The sequence below is a fragment of the Dermacentor albipictus genome, chromosome 1 (assembly GCF_038994185.2).
Source record: "Dermacentor albipictus isolate Rhodes 1998 colony chromosome 1, USDA_Dalb.pri_finalv2, whole genome shotgun sequence".
In the NCBI taxonomy this organism is placed as follows: Eukaryota; Metazoa; Arthropoda; class Arachnida; order Ixodida; family Ixodidae; genus Dermacentor; species Dermacentor albipictus.
The window spans coordinates 377,836,578-377,850,885 of record NC_091821.1 but is presented as its reverse complement, the minus strand read 5'-3'; the positions used below and the strand labels follow the sequence as shown (position 1 = coordinate 377,850,885).

The following is a 14,308-nucleotide window of genomic DNA, read 5'->3' as shown; positions in this document are numbered from 1 at the left end:
TTTTTACAGTGACAGTTGTACAGGCGGGAATAAACATTGACATACGTGCATGGACCACAAAATGTGGCTTTATCGGCTTTTATCATTGTAAGTATAGTGAAATGATAGGAGTTTTCAACTTTTTTTGAGGTTGGCATTAGCTAGTACAACTTGAAAGCTGCGTTTTTAAACGAAAATGTAAATACTGGGTAAAGAATCATAGAAACGTAAATTTAAGAACAAAAATCATTTACATGTCATTATTGAATTCTGCTTCATAGTGAATCGCAAAACAAAGAAGGCCAAGAGAAAGATACGTATGAACACGCGGCTGAGGTCTGGCTACTGGAAACGAAACAACTAAACAGCGTTTTAGAGCAATATACAACCTAATGAAGGTGCAACATATAGTGAACATGCATTCTTGCCTCCCTCCCGGAGATTTGGCATAAGTAACGCTTAGGGAACAGACGAATTTTATATCAAGGACCGGAGACCGACAATGTAGTGCCAGTAAGCTCACCTATGCTCTGCATAATCAAACACTCGCATAAAACCTGTACATGTAACACATACCTTTCGCTATAGCGCGTGATATTCAAACGCTGTTACATTTTCTTAGTTTTGTTATATTTGGCATACCTCATTCTTAAGCTAGTGCAAGGGCGGATCCAGGGTAACCTCTAGGGTTGTGTGCACGTGTTTGTGTGTTGGGGGGGGGGGAGAAGGGGAGTGAGCTTGTTGGCGGGGCTCGCCCAAAAGGACTTAGAGAAGTGGAGAGGGGCCGTTTAAGTGATGGTTGTAAATTAACGCGGTCAAGGAAAACGACAAGAGACATGTACTTCAAGAATGTCTTAGTGCAGATTCGATGTTCTGCTTCGAAAACTCAAACACGCTCTTAGTCTTTTGCGTGCGAGCGTAAGTAATGTTGAGGTGAGGTTATGTATCAGAAACTGAAAAATTACCGGCATTGTAAATTTAGGTCTTCAGTGAGACGAGGCCAAGCACGGAAGGAATAGCAAGAAGGGCGGGGGAGGGGTCCGTTATGTGATGCATAACGTTGCAAGTGTTGGGTTGCGGCTTGACGGTACAATATTACAGACTGGTGTTTTAGTGCAAACCATATATTAAGACAAAGGTGCTCCCAGGACAAGCGCTTTCGTTGTGTTCGCCTGTCAAGTCCTGATATGTTTGCACTAAAACACTAGATTGTTGCATAACCGCTTTAATCTGTTGCTTCTGCAGGAAGTAATTAATGCTGAGAAATACCTGTCCTAAACAAAATAAGACAAGAGGTATGCAGTACGCCATTCAAGAGACCACGTATGCATTTGAACGACAATGATCGGTGAATCGAGGCGAGTACGTGGACATACATCTCTTGGTAATACTGAGCCCACCCACCGTGATTTGATGACTTCAATTACAACTGAAATCACCGTTTCCCAATACGTATTAGGAAAACTGGCATCAAATACGCACTTTCCTAGAAATACTTCATGCAGGAAGTAACTGTACACTTTGCAGTATGCTTTGCTGTCTGCTAAGAATTTCGCTGCTAGTTGGGCGCATAAAACTCGCAGCCAAAAGAACAGTAACGATGATGTACATGTACCTATATTTTAAAACAAGAATGTATAACATTTGGCGATGAAGCCTTGTTATCAAAATAATGTACTGTCGCAAGTTTGAAACGAAACTAAAGGACAGTAAATATTGAAGTCACGTTCTGCAGTACAGGATGAATGTCAGGAAATATTTAGCAGGTAGAAGCTCAGTAATGCCTGACCTGAAATGTGTATAGAATTCATAAGATAAAGCACAATTATGGAAGAAAATTAAAAGCCCTTGTTGCTCGCTAATAACTTCATGAACCATACATACAGCAACCTGCGGTGGCTACGATGGGCGAATCGCTCAAACGCTTGATTCACGCCAATTTGGATTATCCAGTTAATCAAAATCAAAGGAAGGCCTAGCAATATTAGGCCTTCGCGTCTTGGAGGAATTGAAGAAGATGGAAAGAGCAAATCGTGGGTAGTGTCATCACCAAAGTGTTGGGAAACCATCTCGCCTGTCCTCACGAGAGCATCATCGTAACAAAGCTACGCCCACTCTGTTTTGGAGAGAATGATTTTGTTCACCCTTCATGCTTTACGAAAGCAACAGCACCTTATCTGGAGCGCAACAGTACTGTAAAAACTAGCAAGTTTTGGCTGAAAGCAACTTTCCAGCACAGCCAAACAACGGTCCATGAGTTTCAGGAGTGGCAGGGGGGGGGGGGGCGGAGAGGGTTGCCTTGCCCACCTTCCCCCGGGATAGCCTCGCGGGAAACTGACTGTGTGCCGCGCAGACATAAGGCAGACACACAACACACGCGTAAGCATACGGGAAATGCAGAGCCACAGTCATAAACACAGACGCGAAATTTGCGTTGGATCGATGCGTTGTTTTGCGGCGTGGCTTATGTAAGGGGTCGCTGACGCTGTAACATGAGAAAACAGGTCATAAGGAAATAATCGAGTGCGGAGCAAAGCAGCAGGGGAAACAAAAGAGGAAATAAGCGCAAGAAAAGTTTCAGAGGGCTCATTCATGTTTGCAGGAACCTGCTATAAATGCTTGCCGCCTTAATACATTCAAAACAAGGATTCTTAGACTTATGTTCTCAGAAATCATTACATAGAACTCTTACGGATTTGAATTATGCCGCGTTTATGATTTAATATCGTGCTTTCCGAAATCGTTGGCCATGCGCGCCGAAAAGAGGTAAGATTTGTGTCACCCACAGCTTGCAGTTACCCCACTTTCAAAGAGTTGAAAGCGCGAATCTAGGAGGCCATATTTAGAAAACAAAGCAGGGCACTTGGCAGAACAGGGATGGCGCTGCATGTCCGCCATGGCGAAACAGCCTTCACACTTGGCGAATGGCAGTCGTCGCTGGCGCACCTCGACGCGTTCATATTTAATAAGCGATATTTCTTTCCACAGACGCTGGAACAGCTGCTGTAGCATGCCAGCTGCTTCGAACCATCATTCCCAAAAGAGTTAATTGTGCAGAATTGCCCCGTACTATGAGGTTAGATGTGAACTGACCACAAGGCTTGCTTTGATCGACGTAAATTCGAGCAAGATCTAACAAAAGAAAGTGCGAATTGAGCCCATACTATTGCTTCTCCAAAAGCAGGCCGTATAAATTCTGAAGTCTTCCAGTTAGGGCAGAAAGTTTGGCATTTCAATGTGCATATCATAGTCGTTAGGCATGGTAGTTGTGTGTGACACATTTTGGCAGTATTTCCTCAAAAGAAGGCTTTTTCTGTAGCCCGCAACAAGCAAAGTAACACTGGTAAGTAAACCCACCAAGCCTAAGTACCATTTGAAGGAAAATACTAATTGATATGTGGCTTTCGAGAGTATATGTTAGCAGAAAAATAACAGCAATGAAATGGTATTTGAATAAATACTGATCCCTCCATAATAATAACGTAATAGTAATTTGTTCACAAAATTATATCCGCAACTCAGAAATCAGATCCAGCTAATCATAAACGCTACTACTGGATTCGCTTGAAGTTTCTCGCGCTTACGTGAGGGACCGAGTTCACATAGCTTTTCGATCGTAAGTGTTATAGGCAATGGCTGCCGCTTTCGCTAATAATATGCGCAGCACCAGGATTGGCTGGAATTTTCTCTTACGAGCAATTACAGTGTAATAGCCTTTTTGGGAACACGGGCCCAGAATGTTGATGTATCCAGCTCAGGGAGGCCAACGTGATGCTTTGGACTTAGCGGGGTTAGGTGACGGCCCTTTGTTTATGGTTGTCGCTTGGTGGGGATCATAGAATAGACTGTAGATGTGTTTTATACTCTATCGAAGGAGCGCAACGTGTCTCTAACAATAAAATGCACGCTCGTGGGATGAGACTCATGCGGAGCCAAGAGTTTGGGGTGCCGTGGCCTACGTCAGAGCTTTGAATTGTCTGTATACTGTAGGCGTATTGTGATTGCTGCACGCGTTTCAGTGCTGTGGCTAGTACGACGCTTAGTCGTACGCAAACCCGCTGACAGCGATTCTAAGAAGTACACGACGCACTGGCGACGCTTTCCTTCTATATAACTGCAGTGGGAACATTTATGGCGCCACAGTAATCTTCAGTTCCTGCAATTTTGTTTACTGTCTTTTTTGCATGGGGTTTAAATATGTCAACAAAACAGGGCATGCAATGTTATCAACTCTGCCACGGTCGCCCTCTTTTCTATGACACTCAATGCAAACAAACGAAAAGAAATTGCTATGGCCCTTTTATTACTGTCTTTTGCCGTGTAAGAACGCGAGTACACAGAACTGCTCTGAAGCCACCTTGAAAGCCCGACTTGAGTGGCGCGATCCCTTCAGAGAGTACATGTTGTAGCAGAGACTAGAAGACTCCGAGGTTTTTTGTTTTATTTCTGGGGACCGCTGTCAGAAAGGTATTGTTGTGCTTAATAAATATTTTACTGAAGCCGGCCGACAGCTCTAATTCCGCGATACAGGCCTTTAAACTTTCATTTACATTTAAAGCGAAAAGAGACAAGAAGTGTGGTTTTTATTTCGGGCAGTTTTCTATTGTAAGACGCCGCTTACCGCAGAAAAACTCCTTGCCAGAAGTAAAGCTGTTGTTTGCTAAAATAATGAGAATTATATGGACTAGAGTGAATGAAGTTTGACATTTGATAGTTCCAAAACGTTTTGATAGAATTTATAGTTCCAAAAAGAAGAAAGAAAGAAAAAAAAGAAAAGAAAAGAACCCACCAAATTCCAAAAACAAAGAAAGAGAAAAGCATTGCGGCTTGTGTTCCTTTAGTTAGAGGGCAACACCAAGTTGCTTCATGACACATTTCAGTTGCTACCTCAAATTTCCGGTCTAAGTCACTAAGTTAAACCCTTACTGAAGCACCATAGGTTTTATGGCTGAGTCCCTTTCCGACCTTCTCTCAAAATCTGCAATGAAGCTTGCATAATTGGTGACACACGTCGAAATCAGTGAGGAGGATATCGTAACCGCTGCTTTTCAGCTGCGCGCAACTTTATTTGCCAGTGAAGATGTGAAGCTAAGAAAAATTCCCTAACGTGCTCTTCTACTACGCATTTATTTTAATTCTCTTCGCGTCGGCGTACCCGTTGATTTCTTACTTTCAGTTTTGGCTTAGTATACAGCCTAACACTGCGCTTTTCTTTTAATGCGTAATAATATATGGGGTTTTACGTGCCAAAACCACTTTCTTATTATGAGGCACGCCGTAGTGGGGGACTCTGAAAATTTCGACCACCTTGGGTTCTTTAACGTGCACCTAAATCTAAGTACACGGGTGTTTTCGCATTTCGCCCCCATCGAAATGCGGCCGCCGTGGCCGGTATTCGATCCCGTGACCTCGTGCTCAGCAGCCTAACACCATAGCCACTGAGCAATCGCGGCTTGTGTTTAAATGCGTAGCTGATATGTGTCACCTTTAGCATGCACATAACTTCTCGTTTTATTCTAGTGTGCTTCAGTAATTGCCTCAGACGTTCTGCAGAAGGCTCAGAAGGCCTGAATATTCTGCATTCACGTAGTCAGATTCTGAAAACAAACATTCCCACACACTCCGATACAAATATGTAATGCAACGGGCGATAGGTGTAACAGAATTTAATCACAACAGAGAGAGTATCCAAAAATACTTGCTAATGTTTTTAATAAGGATTGATTTAATAATGTATTTAACGAGAATGAGGTATTTGCATTCTTGATACAACCTTATACGCGTACCCCCAATTATATAGATTGACAGAAAAGTGGTGCTGGTTGAGACATCATGTGTATTTTTATTTGTAGGGACCGAAGGCCCTACATTTAACAGTTTAACAGTTGTATAACAGTTTGTCTTGTCATTACGCCGTCCATCTTGCAGCCAGAACTAAAATTACGCGCTTCAACATCACCTTGCCGGAGATATGTACATTGATGGCCGTCGCTGTAGCACTATTGGTAGTGCATCGCATGCGTAATGCAAAGGTCGTATGTTCGGTACTCGCCAGCTACATGTTATGTTTTCGTCCGCTTTCATTACCCCTTTTCTTCATTATTCAAATTCGAGAGACACTGCAAACAGGTAATAATGTCACGGCGCTATAACTTCAAGAAAGGGGCCTCGCCCTGTCCAGTGCCAAGTGCGAGCACATAGTGGTAACCAACCAAAGAGAACCGCAATGAACGAAATCGAATCACACTACAAGTGAACCAAGATATTGTCCCGAGAAAAACGCATATCAAGGTCCTGGGCTTTTGGCTGCAGGACAAAGGTAAGGCGGACGTTTGGGTGCGGCGAACAATTCGGCAGCTCCATGAAGTCGAGAGGCTACTTACAAGAACAACACTAAGGGGTGAGAGGTATCAAAGAGCACCAACACAGAAAACTCACCATGGCCCTCGCTATACCTCAAATATTGTACCAATATCCATACTTACAAGTCACCAAAACACAAAAAGGCAAACTTGAAACCATGCTCCGGCAGATAACGAGAGTTATTCTAGGCACCCCTGCATATTCGCGATCCAACCGAGTCGATGAGATGGCAGTGCTGTCTAAACTGGATGAGCTGAAAGAACTCCACCAAGAGGCACAAATTAGTCGCCTGAAGCTATCTAGACAGGGAAAGGCATTTATGCGTGACCTAGGCTACGATGTCCCACAATGCCCAGACAGGGAACAACAATATCCCTGTGGGACACGCTAGACCGTATTACCAGGCCCCGCACACTCTCAGGTTCAACAAATGGCTGCAGAGGGCGAAAAATCAATCGAGGCGTGTTTCAGCGTAAGCGCGCAAGTGGAGATACTGTAATTTGGTCGAATACTTTAATTTGTGCTTTTCTGCTAGGGGTGCTGAACATGCTGAATTTTTTACTTTACACAAACCATTGACATAAACAATCGAGGTGTCTAAGGATGCTTTGTTACCTCAGGCAAATAGGCAGTTGATTTTTTTAAAATTTGATTGTTGAAGCTGCTTTTTAGTCATAGCGTCAAGGTTTTTGTACTTGATTAACCACCGACAGCCTATTGGCATCGATGTGTTTTCTGGCCGTTGGCGTTCGAATACTACGGCGGTAAAACATTTTCGAAAGCATGCTGGTTTCGTCTGCGAGTCATTACATAGACTTGCTGTAAAGAGGTCTACTGTTGGCAAAAAATAGTGCCTCATTTTGTTTAGGCGTTGATTATCATAATGAATGCGCCGGAGGTTGAGGGAGTACGCTTGAAGGTACGTTTTTATGCCGTTGATCTCCATAACACCGTAAATACGCAAAGCGATGTCACAGAACACCCGATCATTGTGTGTTCTCCGTCATCGCTCGTTTGCTGTACGCTACTAATTCTTCATTTCTTCAAGTGTTGTATCCTCCTTTTGTCCTTGTTCTCTTGTGCTTCACTTACAGTATGTCGTTCCGTCAGCTGTAATGCGCATTTGCAAAACCAATACGGTTGATAAGACGCAGAGGTTGTCATAATTTCACTACACATGTATTAAGCTGGCACATATATGGTTCTGATACAGATGCCTGTATGCGGACTTGCACGACGTTGATGCGGAGATTAGAATAATTATGACAGAGGCAGCTGACGGCCGTAAGCTGTTGCGTTCTTTCCGCCAAACTACCCGGCCTGGTAGTGCTGTAAAGATGCTGTATAAAAGTGGCACGCGGTGACAGGGAAATTATTATACTTAGCAGCCGACCGTACGTTTTGTAGCTTAGGACTTCTTTCTTGTGTGTTTGTGCTACCTTTATTAATGAGCCATTTCTTGCCTATGTTCTTGACTATGTAACCGCGTTTGTGTGGATGCGTAGACGTGTGCTTTTTGTTGTACTTGTAAAATGCAAATAAAATATTTTCAGGCTTACTCAATCTTTGGTGTCGTGTGCGTTTATTCCAGTCGAGGCCATCGTGCCACCTGGAAACCGCATTTTGTCAGTAGCCCTACACGAAATGCAACAGCTGGAGCGCGGCGGCACAACTCGGCGTAACGGCGGCGTAATAAACGAAAAACCGCTCGGGAAGCCCTTAAAAGTCAGTTCAGAGTGTGCCTTAACTCGATATGACTCAGCGCTACATGTATTCTGCGCCTCGATCGTGCTCCCGCCAGTTTGGTTGCTGTGTGGCAAACGTAGCGCCTACTTCGTATAGGCGCTACGTGTGCTACACAGCAACTAAACTGGCGGGAGCACGATCGAGGCGCAGCAGCCAGAAACCCAGTAAAGCCACAGAACACCTGGTAAAGCGTGTGCAAAACCTCGTTTCCGTTTCCTGTTCTACAGCGCCACTTGTGGTCACATACTTTAGTTCACGACGCCACCGCTACGCTTATTTCCGTAGCACTGTGGAAGGTACAGTTTCCCTTCTCTAAGTTTGTATAGGTGTTCTGTGGACACACAACCAGAAAGACGACAAAGTCGAGCACTACACTTCAAGGACGACACCGAAGCCTGGATCCTATACACGGACGCCTCTCGAAATAATCAAGGCTTCTGCACAGGGGTGGCAACCGACTCTGCACCTTTTTCATGGGGCCTACACTGTAATATTACGTCACAACATCAAGCGGAACTTACAGCTGTCGCGGGAGCCGCGACCATGCCAAATCCACATGAACGAAATCTGCTCATTCGAACAGATAGCCAGGCTGCATGCAGGGCACTCGCAGCCAGAAACGTTTCCGCGGCACTTCACTCAGCATTAACAACGCACCTCAACGCACGCCCTAACATTCAGTGGATTCCTAATCACACAGGGATCAGAGGGAACGAAGTGGCACATGCCACATCTCGCGCAAATCTCCCGGGCCCTCCTCTGTGGTGGCCGGACCCACTGAGTCTGAATGAGCAATATGCCTTCGCGCAGGGGTGGAAAGGCGCGAAAAACTTGACGATTTACTAAACAACTCCATGAAATATCCTTAAGCGCACGCACACACGAATCGAAGAGAGGCGGTACTATATGGAGGCGTGCACAGACGCACTCTCTCTTGTCCCCACACTTCCAACACTACATACAAGGTTCGCCTGGTAAACCTGCTTGCATGGCATGTGGCAGCTTCCCGGATAATGCTCACATTCTGTGGGATTGCCCGGGGAGCCTTCTCGCTATTCAGGCTAGCCTTGCCAAACTCTCACCCACCCATGGACCTACGACACTTGAAGAGTATCTGGCGGACTCCTTCTCCGACTGCGTACGTGCATTGATCTAGCTCATCACAACGCTCGGCTTGGCAGACAACTAGAACAAAGCGCGCGAACTCGGACCGGGGTTCTTGAATAAAGTTTTTATGCGAAGCATATTGCAATCACTCAGTTCAGCCCTTGGGCGCGGCCGTGCAGCCACCATTGAGGGTATGAGCCATTGTTCATTGCTGCGCGTCTCATATGGGGTCTATTCTCTTTTAAGCTTGCTATGTTTGTTATTAAGTTGCGTCTATTTTGTTGTTTCTTCGTATATATATATATATCCAACCACCAGCAGTTCACCACGCTAAACCGTGGTTCAACTAAAATAAAGGCTAGTACGCTTCGCATCCTGGGCTTAACCTTAGCTAAGCCACAGCCATTTTTCTCCTTCTCTACATTTCAGATTAAACTACAGCTAATTACTTCTATGCATTTCTTGTCTTCATCACCTCCTGGCATCATATGGTCGTGATTAACAAAAGTCGAGCCCCTCTGCTCGTTCTCCTCGTTCGTCCATAGTGAAGGTCTCGAATCTGACAGTTCTGATGCCATTAGGTATAGCATAGGGGGTTTATTAGCCACGTGTCTGCTCTCTACGCCAGGGAAAGAAAAGGTTGTTCGGCATCCGCCATGGCTCTGAGTGGTACTGGCTAGGATAACAAATAAATTCCCAATTCAGTTGACAGATTGATAGCCGCCACTGTAGCACAGTTGGTAGTGGATCGCACACGTAATACGAAGGTTGTGGGCTCGGTACCCACCGGCGACAAGTTAGGTTTTCGTGCACTTTCACTTATCTGCGTTACAAGGCGATAATGTAAGAGAACGCGTTGTAAGACACGCGTCGAGAGCAACACCGGGTTTACCGACTATGCAAACTTCGAGCAATAACGAACAAATATTTTCCGAGGAGGCGGCTGTGTCCATGGCGAATCGTGAGTATCTGCCCTGTGGTGTGCGCCCGCTCGACCCCGGCGGCTAACAGCCACAAGTCAATTGTTATTCACTGTCCCACTATGCCAATGCCTAGTAATGGTGTCGATTGCGCAACTTACGCTGTTATCGGCTTGGTCGTGCGTGTGGGCGGATAGCGAGAGGGGATGTAGCGCAACAGTGTGTTCGCAAACAGTGATTGTTTGTTTATAACGAAGCTATTTGCGGCTAGGGTTCACTGAAGTTTTAAAGTGTGCGAGTATTATCGGCAATGGCTCCTGCCACTGCTCACACGTTCGTCGCCGTTTTCTTCGAGAGCTAGCTCGTTCAGGCCCCTCAGCATAACCGCGTGAATGCCCTCGTGCCACTGCTCGCGTGTTCGTGGTCGTCTTCTTCCACAGCTTGCTCCGTTGCCGCTCATCATGCAGCGTTCCCACACTGCCCTCCCTCTGCCAAGGCGCTGACGGCACTGGCCCATTGCCAGTCGGTGCGGTTATTTCGGTATGAAGTTCTTTGCCTCAATATATCGCGAAATAAGAACACGAATGCATGTAACGAATGCGTAAAGCGAATGCATAGGATGAATGAACGCGAAAATATATTTGTGTGCGTACCTTTCATCTCGATTACCACCGTTCAAGAGGATCATTTTGTTCGTACCCTTGTTGAGAATTATGTGTCGCCATTTTGTCGTGTGCTACAGGGCTTCACTGGTGATCGAACTGCTTAATATCGCATGGCTCATAATTTTTTAGAGCGCAGCTCTCGGGCGCCCGTTCCTGCGGCGAGCGTCGGCGTCAGCGTAACCGAGTGAAGGAGCAAAGCAAGGATAAAAGAGCGAAGGTGGAGCGCAGAGGGGGATGAAAGAGAGGAGAAATGCGGAAGAGGAGGGTGCAGCGGAACCATGAGATGGAAAGCGGGGGGAGGGTATAGCTAAAGCGTGAGAAGAAAAGCGTAATGCGGCGACAACGGCTACGAGATGGCAACAGAGTAGCGCGCGTGGTCTTGTAGGGCTTTCTGTGGCGGTTGCTGCAAATGGCGCCCACGCCTCACCAACGCACTGCCTGAGAGGCAGCGATGCTACACTTGGCTTCGTTTGTAACGTACGCACGCGACAGATTGCTCGCGTGAGCCAATGTAGCACGAAATGCCGACAGGTATAGATTTGCGCGCATATTTTGCATTAGTACGTAATCGTTGGTGAATTTCTTTCTTTGCGACATGTGAAAACACCCGTGTACTTAGACGTAGATACAGGTTAAAAACCCTAGGCGGTCGAAATTTCTGGAGTCCCCCGCTATGGCGTGCCTCACAATCAGAAAGTGGTTTTGCCATAATTTAACAATAATTGTTTTTTGGCGAGCCGGCGATTAACATCCTTTAACTAGTGCACGTGTGCGTTGTTCTGCGTGGCAGTTGTGTTTACTATGCTTTCGTTTGAGTTGTTTGAATTATATTGTTGGGCAGGTGTCATGAGTTCAGTTTTGTTTAATTAGATGAGTGTTTTTTTTTCTTCGTGTCGCGACAACAATCAACACCGCGGACTCTTGTGAAATGTCTACAAGTGCGCTATTTTCTTTTCCAAGCATATGTGGAAGTGTGTGCGGCGTGGTGAAGTATTTGCACAGTTACCCATGCAGTATTTTGTGAGAATGTGTTCGGTGTTCCGTGTAACCATAGTTAAATGGGAGGTGCCGTTCGCTTGTAAGTTTCATGGGCGCGGCTAAAGAGCGGTGTGAAGGATGCAGCGTGTCTTTATTGTCAAGAGAGCTAAGGCTGGAAATAGCTGGCTATACATGTGGAATCATTGCAGGGCACTACTGCAAAGACGCACGGACACAAAGAAAGGGCGGAGACGACACTTCACAGGCGCTTGTCCAACAGACGTCGAACGTGTTCGAACGCTCGAACCTGTCGAAAAACCTTGTACATGATGCGCGTGGAAACCACTAGCCATTTCCCTGCCGAGACGGGCTTTAGAAAAGGATATCCGGCCGCGCTAGCCTTACTCGCCTTGTCGCTGCACCCCCTCATGAAAACGGACCGATCGAGGTGCGCGGGCAGCCAACGCTAGATGACAGCGAAAAGTACGTAGCTACAGAGACCGATGGCAAATACTGAACACCACTCCACTTGTGTCGCTGTGGCGATGAAGGGCTATCGTCACTCTGTATGAGGGATTATGCAGCTTAGGCTTCTCTTCTGCGCTTCGTCCTGGACACGCTGCGCCATCTAGTGGTGATGCCGCGAAGTGCGCTCTATGCGCATGGGTGAATATATATTCATACAAGGTTGTTGGAATTGCCGAGGCAAGATTACAGTTTTGATTACACTCAGCGCAGGAGTTAGATAGATAGATAGATAGATAGATAGATAGATAGATAGATAGATAGATAGATAGATAGATAGATAGATAGATAGATAGATAGATAGATAGATAGATAGATAGATAGATAGATAGATAGATAGATAGATAGATAGATAGATAGATAGATAGATAGATAGATAGATAGATAGATAGATAGATAGATAGATAGATAGATAGATAGATAGATAGATAGATAGATAGATAGATAGATAGATAGATAGATAGATAGATAGATAGATAGATAGATAGATAGATAGATAGATAGATAGATAGATAGATAGATAGATAGATAGATAGATAGATAGATAGATAGATGGATGGATGGATGGATGGATGGATGGATGGATGGATGGATGGATGGATGGATGGATGGATGGATGGATGGATGGATGGATGGATGGATGGATGGATGGATGGATGGATGGATAGATAGATAGATAGATAGATAGATAGATAGATAGATAGATAGATAGATAGATAGATTTATTGATTCTGGAAAATTCGTTTGGTATCACACACACAAAAAAAACACACAGGTTCAATAATTTCATCAGCAACCAGGGAGGTACAGCGTTCAGCGATGTGAGCGAAGCGCGGAGGCACAGTATTGACAGTGGTCCGGGAATTATACCCAATCAAAAGAATTCCGTCCACCCAGTGAGTATTTACAAAATGTTATCTGCAGAAAATGCGAGTCGTATATTGTTAGTGTTCTGGTGTGTCGAGAGTTATTTATTCGGTTGTCTACAACTTGGTGTATTATACCCAAATAGCCACTGAGTTTTGTTCGACATGGCGTAAGAGAACTGTTCATTGTATTAAGCATTTAATGTTGCTAGGTCTTAACATGTTACATACACGCGTTGTTGTGACACTGCTTCGCATGCTGCTGGGCATCCAAGGCCATAACTTCCATAACCTTGCTTTTGGTGGGGCACTTAAGTAAGGTGCCGTGCCTTCAGATGTGACAACACTAATATAATATGTAAATTTTCGAAGACTCTAATGCACAACAAGCGGTATTGTGCCACGACTCGACAGTAATGCTATGTTCAGACTACGTGCGCTACGTACGGATCGTTCGCACGGAACGTAAGCGTAAACGAAAAAAGCGAAACTACTTTGTTCACACTATTGCTGCATTGAGCGGAACGTACGCAACAATCGCGACCAGCCTGGGCGTAAATGTTGGAGTACCCGCTACTTTTACGACAGGCACAGATACGACTGTTACGACGCCGCCAATGCACGAAGCAGTTTCGGTTTGCATCTTCCGTTCAGGGAGCTTCCGGCCTCCCCATATTCCGCGTTTCAATCGGTGACCGCCATCCCAGGCATCCGGCGTTGCAACGCTTTTCCTTGCTGCTGCTGCCGACGCCATCCGCGTGTTCCCGGGTTCGCGCCAAACGCGCGCGGTGTCCCTGAGTGCAGTGCGGTTTTCCGGTCTCAGTGTGTTGTGTACATTGCCCGTGCCTTGCGATGATGCTAAGTCCGGAAGCTTCTTCGCGGTGCATCGATGAATAACTAATTGAAGAAGTGCGACAGAGGCCGATACTCTATGACCAGCGCCTGAAAACTTTGGGCTGGAAGAGCCTCGACCTGCGCTAACAGCCGCTTGCTGATCGGCACCATGTTAAAAAAACTGGCTGTGGCTTAGCTAAGGTTAAGCCCAGGATGCGAAGCATACTAGCCTTTATTTTAACGCGACAGCGTTAAGGAGCTCGTGTCGCAGGAAAGCCGGTGTCGTCGGCGTCGGCTCAGGCGTGCGGCGCTTGCTCAGGCGCAC

At 45.7% G+C, this 14,308-nt stretch overlaps 2 protein-coding genes across 11 annotated transcripts in view; one reads left to right on the top strand and one right to left on the bottom strand.

The window, feature by feature from the left end:
- The window catches only part of LOC135900247 (phospholipid scramblase 2-like), a 365,712-nt gene that overhangs the window by 168,839 nt on the left and 182,565 nt on the right, over window positions 1–14,308 (bottom strand). The window lies entirely within an intron of this gene.
- Window positions 10,558–14,308, top strand: part of LOC135901736 (phospholipid scramblase 1-like) — a 34,322-nt gene continuing 30,571 nt past the window's right edge. For 2 of the 5 annotated variants that reach the window (XM_065431558.2, XM_065431553.2), the window contains exon 1: window positions 10,559–10,655. The gene's annotated coding sequence lies outside the window, so the exon portion shown is untranslated. Of the gene's footprint in view, window positions 10,656–14,308 lie in introns of all 5 variants that reach the window. The other 3 variants (XM_065431557.2, XM_065431551.2, XM_065431552.2) reach the window with 3 other exon arrangements.